The sequence below is a fragment of the Phocoena sinus genome, chromosome 3 (genome assembly GCF_008692025.1).
Source record: "Phocoena sinus isolate mPhoSin1 chromosome 3, mPhoSin1.pri, whole genome shotgun sequence".
NCBI lineage: Eukaryota > Metazoa > Chordata > Mammalia > Artiodactyla > Phocoenidae > Phocoena > Phocoena sinus.
Window position 1 is genome coordinate 84,461,280 of NC_045765.1, and position 12,144 is coordinate 84,473,423.

The following is a 12,144-nucleotide window of genomic DNA, read 5'->3' on the forward strand; positions in this document are numbered from 1 at the left end:
GCCACACAGCACAGGGAGATCAGCTCTGTGCTTTGTGACCACCTAGAGGGGGTGGGATAGGGAGGGTGGGAGGGAGACGCAAGAGGGAGGAGATATGGGGACATATGTATAGCTGATTCACTTTGTTATACAGCAGGAACTAATGCACCATTGTAAAGCAATTATACTCCAATAAGATGTTAAAAAAATTGAATTTCAGAATAAAAACAACAAATGCTTTTTAGTATGAATATATCTCATGCAATGTTTGTATTTTTATTTGCTAAATATAGTACTCTATACAACTTCCAGGGGTCTTTTCCTAATTCTCTTTCCCCCAACAGAGGAAGCTCTGATCTCCCTGAATTCTAGGATTTTTGTTTTCTCTCTGTGGTACTTTGTATTTCATTTTACTTCTTTGTAAAACTGACTCTTCATTTCTACATGACTGAAAGCTCCTGGAGTAGAGGTATTTATTTTCAACATTTTGGTGCATCACCCATTGAAAAAATGAATCCTTAGATTTAGTGCCCTACTGAGCCACATTAGAGCTGCAGAGAAATATTAAAAAATGTGTCCCTATGTACATTTATCAAAATATCCTCTCATATTTTGCATCAAGTGGAAAAAGTTGATAAAAGCTCTATAAAAGAAGTATGACTGTATATAAAGTAATTGCCCTGTCTGTTGGACACAGTGCTCGACCCTTATAAACCTTCCTGATGGGGAACAGCCTCATGGACTGGGAGCTGATGGGAAATGACAGTTCCTGTTGCACAATTAATGCAGGGTCATAAAACAAACAACAATGACTGTCTTTGTTTAAAATTTTGATATTTTGTTCATCATAGATTTTTGCGATAATTTTTTAAACTATTGCACCAAACTATTAATTACCTTGATGGCTGAGTATTTTTGGTACCTCTTTTAGTCTTGTGCTTCTGGTTCAATCTTTTGGGGGAGAGCAAGGAGTTATTTTATTTTAGTATCTATTTATGTTTTGATATCTTAGTCACATATATATTCAGGTTCATAGATCACTGTGACTATAAAATCTTTGGAACTCATCAAGCCTAAACTCTTTTTTCATACATGAAGAAACTGATCACAGTGGCCAAGTTGAGACTAGATTTCCTTGCTCACCATGCTTTCTGCTGGCCATTTAGGCTTCCCTGTGGAAGAATGCATCATTTAAGTCAAACATTTTTTTTTCACCTTTGACAGTAAAGTTCATGAGAATAAAGAGTGTCATTGGAGCATATTGTATTCATTACTGGAGGCATTAATGCATATTGCTCATTGCTAGATCACTTACTTTAAAAGTCGGCCAGGTTTTTAAACAGAGGAAAAAAAGTGGAAACATAGGCGTCCTTATTTAAATTGCTTTTCCATTTTGCATAATAGAAAGATCAGTTTTGATTTTTATGGGTAACATTTGAGCCTAGGTCATAGTTACTTGCTCAAAAAGTTCCACTATTATAATTATCTGTCTTAGCAGAGTTTCTTTTCAGTGTCTACAGATGGCTATGCTCTTCCCAGGATTGCCGTCTTGACTTCTGATTTGGGAATTAAGATTTTGATGGAAACCTTATCTCACCTTCCTATGTAGCTTGCTTCATTAGAGCTGATAAAGTAAGATCCACAGCAAATACAGAACGCTGGAGATATGACAGACAACCTGGTACAAATCTTTTAGGAGAAAAGCTAAGAGTTTGATTGACAGATTGTCCTGTAATTTTGTGAAGCAAAGAGAATTTTCTTTATTAACCAGTGAGACAGATGGGCTCAAGTTTGATGGGCTAAGTTTAGTTCTGCTTGGATTTTGATGACTGTTTTCTTTCTATAGAAAGTAAGGCGAGTGGATAGACTAGAGTTTGTCCAATATGAGCTATGAGGCAACTATTATGTAAAATACTGTATTGAAGCTTTTACTAGAAGGAGGTTTAGAAGATTTAGAAAGGGGTAAAAAAGGGACTCTTTACACTGATAACTTGAGCAAACGTAACAGACTTAAAACTACAGACTTCACAAAAGAACTTTATGGTATTTTCCTTAAATAGGCATTCTGAGGACAGATTGGTTAATATAGCAACCATGAGGAATGAGGGCCCCCATGTGAAAACTAAGGTCGTGAGATTCACCAGTGGTGCTAAAATCATTGTGTGAAAGTTGTTGGGGGAAAGATAGTTTTGTAACCTCAAAGATTATTAATTGTGAAGGGCAAAAGGTACGTGTACAATGTTGAAATCCAACAGACATTACCTTAATCAGGTGATCAATCAGAACCACCAGTATTGGGGAAAATGGACATTATGTGCATTCAGATGTGATCCTGTGGGAATTACAGCACCTCCTGTAGTATTCTCTCCAAAAATGCTTAATCTGAAATTAATCACAAAGCAGTAATCAGACAAATCGAGATTATAGGACATCCTGTTAAGACAATTTATATGGACTCTTTCTTTAAAAATGTCAATGTGATGAAAGTCATGAGGAAAAGTTAAAGGCATATGACAATTAAATGCAAAGCATGATTCTTCATTGGATCCTGGATTGAAAAAAAAAGTCTATTAAGAACATGATTGGGACAGGTGGAGATAGTCTGTATAAGAAAAAAAATGATTGTTATCAAAGTTAAATTTCTTAGGTGTGATAGTGACACCATAATTTAATAGGAGAATGCCCTAGTTCTTTGGATATATATGTTGAAGTATTTATAGATAAAATGTTATGTTTGCAACTTGACTTTCAAATGATTCTGCAAAGAAAAAAAATATATTGAGAGAGCAATACAACAAATGTGGTAAAATATTAGCAATCGATAAATCTAGGTGAAAGGTTCATAGGTATACATTCTACTCTTTCTTCTTTTCAGCATGTTTGAAATTTTTAAAAATTAAAAGTTAAAAACAAACAAATAAGCATCATATCCCTTATCATATACAACATTGAAAGTTAAGGGGATAGGATCAGGGGAAGTCTCCCAAGAGTTTTCTGCCAGCGTTTTTTTTTTTCTCTCTTATGCATTGGATTTAGATAGGAAGAGAAAAATAATCAAGGTAAAAAGAAGTACTTTTTTAAACACAAGCCATATAGTTCATAAGAAAACACTTAGAGAATGTGTGATATCTTGAAGTTAGGGCTGTTATTTTCTATTCATAATAAATTAATGGATAATTAACTTGGGCTTAATATGAGAAAGAATGAATGTGACTTCTTGAAAGTACAAAGAGTGTGGGCTATGATACTAAGGTTGGTATTTGGAATACCAAGCTGCAGCCACTATCATGGACTGTCCAAAGAGTCCATGGTTTCATTTACTACCCTTGTCCAAGTGTCAAGGGTAGTAAATGAAGCTAAGACTAGAGCCCAGATCTTTTATGCTTTACACATGCTTAACACACTTCAAGGTGGAGAATAAGGAAACTTAAATGTAAAATCTACTTATACTTAAGTAATACAAATGGGTGAGAATCAGAGTAATGAGAAACTGAGTGCCAGTCAAAAACTATCTTTGAAGGAAAAAATTTGTAGCTAAGGGGCTTCCCTGGTGGCGCACTGGTTGAGAGTCCGCCTGCCGATGCAGGGGACACGGGTTCGTGCCCCGGTACGGGAAGATCCCACAGGCCGCAGAGCGGCTGGGCCCGTGAGCCATGGCCGCTGAGCCTGTGCGTCCAGAGCCTGTGCTCCGCAATGGGAGAGGCCACAGCAGTGAGAGGCCCGTGTACTGCAGCAAAAAAAATTGTAGCTAAGACATCTTTCAAATGTCAGTATCTCTTAATGTTTATACATAATGATCATTAATGTTTAATCACTTATTTAGTTGTTGTGCTATTTTGGCTATTTAATAAAAGTTTCCTCCTCCTCCATAAAAGCCTGTGGTATGTACATTGTTTTTTTTTTAATTTTTATTAAGGTATAGTTGATTTACAATGTTGTGTTAGTTTCAGGTGTACAGTGTACATTGTTAAATGACTTACTCCAAGGCACAGATTGGTTCAGCATGGTGGTGACACAGTTGATTCTGAGCCTGGACCATCTAACTTATCAGGCCTTTATTTCAGTATGCCTCCTACACACCTTCCTCAGAGAATTTGTTAGAAGGTTTCAATGAGATCACTCATGTGAAAAGGTTAGAAAAATTAAAGTGTTTATTCCATGTACAATTTAGACATTCTTTAATTGAATGTTTACTTTGAAGGATGATGAATCAGATATAGATCCTACCCTCAGGGAATTTACGGGTAGTTGAATGAGATATATGTCTATAAATCACTGTCATCCTACAAGCTTCACTGTGGTACGTGCCACAAAATAGTGGTGGGGAGAGAACAGGCTTGGAAGTCACGTATAGAACCCTATCATTTACTATGTACAATGTAACCTTGACAAATTGACCCAAGACTTGGTTTTATCATGAGCAAAGTGAGGAACCCCTGCTTTGCTTATGAGCCATGAGGAGTGATAATGTCTTAATGTCCAGTGACTGACACATTGTTAGTCCTTTATATATAATAATAGTAATGATATTGTTGTGGCCTATTTGTATGTAGTTCAGCATTCTGTGTTTTCTCCAGAATCTGTAGCGTCAACTGCCACTTGGTGGTAGTCATCAAAATTACATACACTAGTATGGAGGATTAAATAACTTGACCTGTTTTGCGCTTTGAGACACCTACCTGAGATATTAATCTGTCATCTTTGGATGTGGATATTCAGTTTTTTTTTTTTTTCTCGTGTTAATTTTTAGATTCTCATGCACTAATCACAGGGAAAGTGTGTGTAGTTCTTTCGGTTGAATATCCCAGGGTGGTCCCTAACGTCAGCGCATTTTTCCTGATCCTTATAACTTTCAAGGTGGTTGTCAAGATGCAGTTTGACCATGAACGTACTCCTTAGATGTCATTTTTTTTTTTTTTTTTTTTTTTGCGGTACGTGGGCCTCTCACTGTTGTGGCCTCTCCCTTTGCGGAGCACAGGCTCCGGACGCGCAGGCTCAGCGGCCATGGCTCACGGGCCCAGCCGCTCCGCGGCATGTGGGATCTTCCCGGACCGGGGCACGAACCCGTGGTCCCCTGCATCGGCAGGCGGACTCTCAACCACTGCGCCACCAGGGAAGCCCCGTGGATATTCAGTTTTTCAGAGTCCTCCTCATCACACTTAGTCTGTCACATTTTATCACAGATTTATCACCTATGTATGTAATCGTATATGAATAACTTAGTTCTGCCTATTTTTATTTATTTATATAGATGAAATCATACTGTATGAATTTCTCTGTGATTTGATTCTTTCACTCAAAATTATTTTTTGAGATCCATCCATCTTGTATGGAGTTGGAGTTTACTGTTGTTTAGGATTTGATTGAATGAAGATAACATAATTTATGTATCTATTTTATTTTGTAGTATATTTGGATTGTTTCCAGTTTGGGGCTATTACAAGCAATGCTGCTTATATGAATGAATATTCTTATACACGTCTCCTAAGCACATGTGCAAAAGTTTCACACCTAGGAATGTGACAGGTGAATTGTATGTAGGATTGTGTGTTTTCCACTTCCCAATGGAATACCAAACTATTTTCCAAAGTGGTCAAATAAATTTACTGTCAAAACATAGGTGTGTCAGAATCCCTTTGTTCCATATACTCACAAATGCTTGTGAGACCAGCTTCTTAATTATTCCTCACTCTAGTGAGGTTTAAAAAGAAATATCATTGTAGTCTTAATTTGCATTTTCTGGATTAGATAGCATGCTTTTCCATTTATTTAGGTCTTTTTATGTCTTACGATAAGATTTTATAATTTTCCTCAAGAGCTAGTATATATCTTGTTTATCATTCCTAGATATGGTATTGCTATTGTAAATTTTTTTTAAGTTTCCTAACTCTTGCTGGTATATAGCAATACAATGGACTTTTAATGTTGATATTTGTATCCAACAGCTTTGTTATCTGCTCTTATTAATTTATCTGTAGATTCTTTGGCGTTTTCTACATAGACAGTTGCAACATTTGTAAATGATGACAGTTTTGTTTCTTATCTATTGCTGTGTAACTTTTTGCTTTAGGCTGTGTTACTATATTCTTACAAGTTTAGAATTTCTATATTTTTCTATTGAGAATGTTTTATTATTCTGTCATGACCCTCTTTTTCTCTGTTAATACTTTTGATTTCAGGTATTTTTTGTCTGATATTAATGTAGGACCTTGGCTTTCTTTTACTGTAGATAGTTTGTTGCTGCAGAGTTTAATCATTTGGATTCGTGTGACTTCTAATATATTGGATTTTTTTGATCAAGTTATTATGTTTTTTATCTATTTCACTCTCCTAACCTTTCCCCCCATATTCACTCTTACCTTCTTTTGGATTCACTGATTCATTTGTTTTTTCTCTCTTTAGAAGTTATATGCTCTATGTTTGTTTTTTTAATGGTTACCCTCTCTATTTTAAGATGCATACTTAACAAAGTATAAAAGTTAATCAATATGTACTCTTTGGTCAAACTTACCTTTCCCTTCTCCCAACAGAAATTATTGTTTTATACAATTGATGTTTATTTAGATTTAACCCATGTATTAACTAGTATTTTTGCTTAACATTTTGTCTTACATTTCTCTTCTTCCATCTGGGATTATTTTCCTTCCTCCCCAGTGGTATTCTTTAGAGTTTTCTTTAATGAGAGGCTCTTTCAGTTTTTGGTTTTTTGAATATTTTGTCTTTGTTGTTTTGGAAGATAGTTTGGCTGAGTATGGAATTTTGGTTTACAAGTTATTTTCTTTCAACTCAGTGAAGATATGATTTTACCATCTTCTGGCATCCTTTGTGGTTGTTAAGAAGTCATTATACATCTAATTACTATTCCTTTATGGGTAGCAGTCTTTACTTTCTGACAGGTTTTGACATTTCCTTGTCTTTGGTATCGTGGTTTCATGATGATTTATCAAGCTGTGGATTTCTTTTTATTATTATGCTTATAATTTATTAGACTCTAGATCTGAGGATTGGTTTTCATCAGTTCTCAAAAATCTTTGCCATTGTGTCATTGAAAAATTTCCCTTTCCCATGTGTTGTGTGGAATTCTGGAATTCTGATTATGTAGAATGTCGTTTCCTTCTACGTATCTCCGGCTTAATATCGCCTAACCTCTCCTTCATATTTTTCTTCTCTTTATCTGTCTGTCCTACATTCTGAATAATTTCCTCAGATTCGTCTTGAACTTCTTGGTTTTGATATCGATTTTCTCTAAATTGTAAAGAATATAATTAAGACAAGTGAAATTTAATACTATATTCTATAAGAATTTGAAGCATCAAAGTGAATTAATTTGCTGTTGTCTCAATGGCTTACTCCAGTAGAATACTCACACAGTCCTGTAGAAAAATGAAAAAATGACATTTCTTACATAAATAATTATGTGAATTGAGATTTATATATTTTTGTATCTAAAAATATTTCCCAATTTCACAAAAATGTCTTATTTTACTTTTTTTTTTTTTTTTTTTTTTTTTTGCGGTACGCGGGCCTCTCACTGTTGTGGCCTCTCCCGTTGCGGAGCACAGGCTCCGGACGTGTAGGCTCAGCAGCCATGGCTCACGGGCCTAGCTGCTCCGCGGCATGTGGGGTCTTCCTGGACCGGGGCACGAACCCGTGTCCCCCTGCATCGGCAGGTGGACTCTCAACCACTGCGCCACCAGGGAAGCCCCCTATTTTACTTTTTAATTTGAAAGCAAATCAAGTGATTTTATTTTCTAAGATGTGTATTAATAATTTTAGTTAGCATCAGGGCTAAATTTAAGGTTTTATATGCATCTTTTACCTTTCATTTACCTGTTATTTGTGTCAAATTACTTTATTTATGAGTTTAAAAGAAATCTCTTACTTTTAAAAGTGCTCTTCCAACTAGAGGTGAACTTGGCTCTATGTCAAATAATTTCTGAGTAGTAGTCATTTAAATTAAAAATACTACAATTATTCTGTTTGATTCACTATCATTGCACCAATAAAACCACTTTAAAATTGAAAACATGTTTATTTGATTTTGAGTTGCTGAATAATTTAATATTTCCTTTTAAAATTCAATTAAATTTCAAGAAAGCACATAATGAACAAAACAGAAAGGTCCTTTAAAGGAAACTAAAAACTGGGATCATAGATTTTATTTTAAGGAAAGTTCTTTTAAAAAGGAGAAAAAACTTTAAAGTAACAGCAGTATAATTGCAAATTGGTAAAATTAGATAAAAGCATGTATACACTATGGAAAAAATAGAAGCAAGCCTTTAAAAGATGTAAATATTTAGTTTGATAATGCCAAAAAAGGAATACTCATAAAAAAATAGCTCTATAAAACATAAATGAAAAATATAATTTGATAAATTATGAATGTTTCCATTTTATTTTTGGAAAGTAAGAATGTAAGTGTTTTTCATTTTTCTGTGAAGAGAGGTCATCAAAATTATATTTCTGCCAATTTTCTCTAAACACAGTACTTTCAATTGATAGAGGAGTGAGGGTGTAGAAGGTGAGAGAGGAGGATGTTCTTGCCTTAGCAGATATTTATTCTGCTCCCATTTCATGCTGGATCCTTCATCATACTTCATTTTCTTGGGAAATTATAGTCTTGGGGGTGAGAGGAATGACTGACTCTCCAGTAGTTTTCTAGATCTTTGATTGATGGCATGAACCATATAACTTAGGTCTTTATAGCTTTTGAAGCTTAAAAATCATGTTATTGCAACTCAGAAGTCTGGATTTATAAAACTCAAAAGAAGGGTTTGATTATTGTTTTCCTGTGATTCCTTGTCTAAGGCACTGAGGTAGATTGTTGTAGCCACTTGGACAGGAGGGTGAGGCATGTACCAGGAACTGAGCTGGAAGAGGGAAACTCCTGTTACTAAGTCCTATTGCAGTGATAATGAAACAGAAAGTAACTTTAGAATTATCTTAAGAGAGCATGAATTAAAACAATCCTTATTTAAATGGGATTTGTAAATCCCTCTTTTTATGCCAGAGAGGTGACAATTTAATTCAGATTCTAAGATTCTGGTTGCTTTGGTGATAAGAGGCTTAATAGCTTATGCTTACTACTGCTGTCTGTGCATTTCTTTCTCAGTGTTGACAATGATTGTCTCCAAATTGTAAGAAGAAAATTTTAAGGCAACAGAGATGTAGTGCTATATTATCTTTCTCTGTCCTTTAAAAATGCCCTTTGGGAACTAACTGAGGCACCTAAAGTTCTGATTTTAAATAACTCTTTAAAACTGACCTCTCTGTTTTTTAGAGTAATTCCCTTTATCTGATTAAGTCGCTTTATTTACTTGTAGAACTGCATCTAAAAATATAACCTCTTTCATATCCCTGACTTCCCCACAGTAATAAACATTGTAAGACACTTCTTACCTTTTGTATTAGTAAATGAAAACAAGTAGGAGAATGAAGGAAACTGATGAGTTTAATGGAGTTAGTATGTGTTTAATTAAGGAAATTTTTGAGTAAGCTGGTTTGGTGGGGAGAGAAAATGGAACTTGTCTTGACCTACCTGAAGTTGGATTATACAAACTTCAAAGTTCTGTCTGCCTCTAACTGTTCTGAGAGAGGGGGTCTGAGATGCTAGTGTCCTTAAAAAATAGAAGTCTGTTTGTTGCCGTATGATCCCTACTCATTTGCTTTTATTAAGTTAATTGTTTTGTTCTTGATGTATTTATCCTACAAGTACATCTAAATGCACAATGACAGTATTAGAAAATGATCTGTCAAGTAAACTTCATGCATACTTTTAAGTCACAAATGTTTCTTAATTTATCATTGGCAAGTGCCATAAATTAGAATTTATCGAAGTATAGGAAAAATTGGGTCCTATTTTACTATTAAAAAAAAACTTTCATAAAACTGATAATGAAGCAACTGTTTTCTCCATTTAATGCCATTAATTTCTTGGTTCTGGTGGGTTTGGAGTGAAAGTGCATGATTCTAAAACAATGGGTTTAAAATGTTATTGTGCTTCTCTATCACATTTGCATTTTTAAATATGAAAAGTATTCAAAATTATTGTCTGAGGATTTAACTAAATTACTTAAATATTAAACATGTTTATTTTCAATATATATGGAGATTCAGAGTCATGAGTTCCATTTTACCAGTTTCTCCAGGTAAAACAGGCCAACTAAAAGATTTTGTCAGTTTCATTCCTATTATGATTTAATTTAGTTTGAGAATTTCAGCAGATTATATGTGTTTAAAAAGTTTCTGATAAGAAAAAGTATGCAAAATCTATTAGACATACTGTATGAGCAATGTTTATGAAATTGTTTAAAATATATTGGCAGTACAGAATTACTAGATACAGTTTTTTTGCCTACAGCATTTGACTATCAAATGATTAGAAATGTTGGAATGCTCGGTATATCTTTGAAAGAGAAATCTGCAGACGTCCATATCTATGCTTGGCAAGTTACCAAATTCATGTATTATTGCATTTTAATATAATTTTATTCTTATGTCAGATTTTAAAATAGTTTCAGCTGTGGGAAATTGCTTTCTCCAGTTGACAAATGGTTAAATGAGGGCCTTTTTATGTTACAAGTAATTCTATTAGATATATATTGGTCCATGAGAGTACATAAATTTAAACCCAAATGATTTAACGTTTATTGTATCATTTGGGTTCATATAGGATTAGCTTATTAAACACCTTTTAAGAATCACTTTTCTTAATAGCACGTGCGTTAACTTTTGAGTGTGTTAGAGTATAATCAAGTGTATGAGATTACATTAATCTAGTGAAGTAGAGTTTCCTCCTTTGAGAAATGGTTGAAATTTTAAAAAAACTTTTATTTAATTTTTGTTTCTTTTTAATTTGATCTGAGTGTGTCGGAAATACCAAAGAATTATAGAACCAGAGAGGCTTCCAGGGATATCACACATCTTTGGTTCTGCTCGCCTTAGAGACATGCATTGCTAATCTATTTTTTGAAAGCCACAGATGAAGAGATGTCGTAACATCTCTCTATAATTTTTCAGTCATAAGTTTTTTTCCATTGGCTCAAGTTTTTAAAAAATCAAGGTCTCTTTACCAGCTTCCTGGGACATAAATTAAAGAATTAAAGAATGTGAGTTGTACTTTTCCTGTCAAAATGGAGTTTTCTCCCACATTCACATGGAGATAAATTGTAGAAGCACCCAAGGCAGGAGTATCCATCTAAGAAAGCAGCCTTATATGTTTTTTTCATGAAAAAATGCAAGGTCACAGGTATGAAGAGCAGTTCACTTCAGTTGAAAGGCCCAACAAAGGTTTATTGGATGCACCTTTGTTAGAACTATTTGAGTACATTTTGGGCTTCAAACTATACTCACATATTCCTATTCATAAATAAGGATGGAGATAGGAGAGAACAGGGTGTAGCCAGAAAGTTGAGTATTCCATGGTGAGTGAATGTTGTGAAAAGTCTGGGCATGAAGAGTTGCCTGGGGTGGCACTTCCGATTCTTTATAAAATACTGCAGCAATGAATAAATACATGAATAGCGTGTTCTTTTCATGTATATGTGAATGCTGTTCTTCTGATAAAACACATTAGCAATCTATGTTCATTTTGTTTCATTGAAGAATGTATTTAATAGCCGAATAATTCTACATAATGGTACCTGTAATGCCATCATTTCTTCTTTAAGCATTGAAATTCATCATGTAAGCATTGAAATTCATCATGTATGGTTTAAAAGAAATCTTGTCCAATTCCTCATCAACGTTTTTTTCCTTACTGTTTTCCTCATTTCCAATTAGTTTTTAAACACAAGGATTAGTATTACTTATGTAGGCTTCAGGGGAAAAAAATCAGTTAGCAAACTGATATATATTTATAAACAGACAGCATTTTTGGACAGAGGTGCAAATGCCAGAGTACTGTTGCTTTGAGCTGATTTAAGGAAATAATAAGGAGCATCTGGAAATTCAAGCCCGACTAATTTACCATTTACTGTATCATTTTGGTTCTGTACAGATTTAGCTCATTTAAACACCTTTTAAGAATCTCCTTTTGCTGGAAGTAGAGTGGGAAAAAAATTCCCCAAGCAGTCTTTGAAAAATTACTGTTTACAACAAAGATTATAGGGGAAGTAAAACATTGAATTCAAAATAATTATACTTAGAGTGTAGCTTCTTATAGTT

The 12,144-nt window shown here is 34.4% G+C and overlaps 1 protein-coding gene across 1 annotated transcript in view; it reads left to right on the top strand.

Moving 5' to 3' along the window:
* FBXL17 (F-box and leucine rich repeat protein 17) overlaps positions 1-12,144 on the top strand; it is a 480,642-nt gene that overhangs the window by 202,054 nt on the left and 266,444 nt on the right. The gene's annotated exons all lie outside the window — the stretch shown is intronic.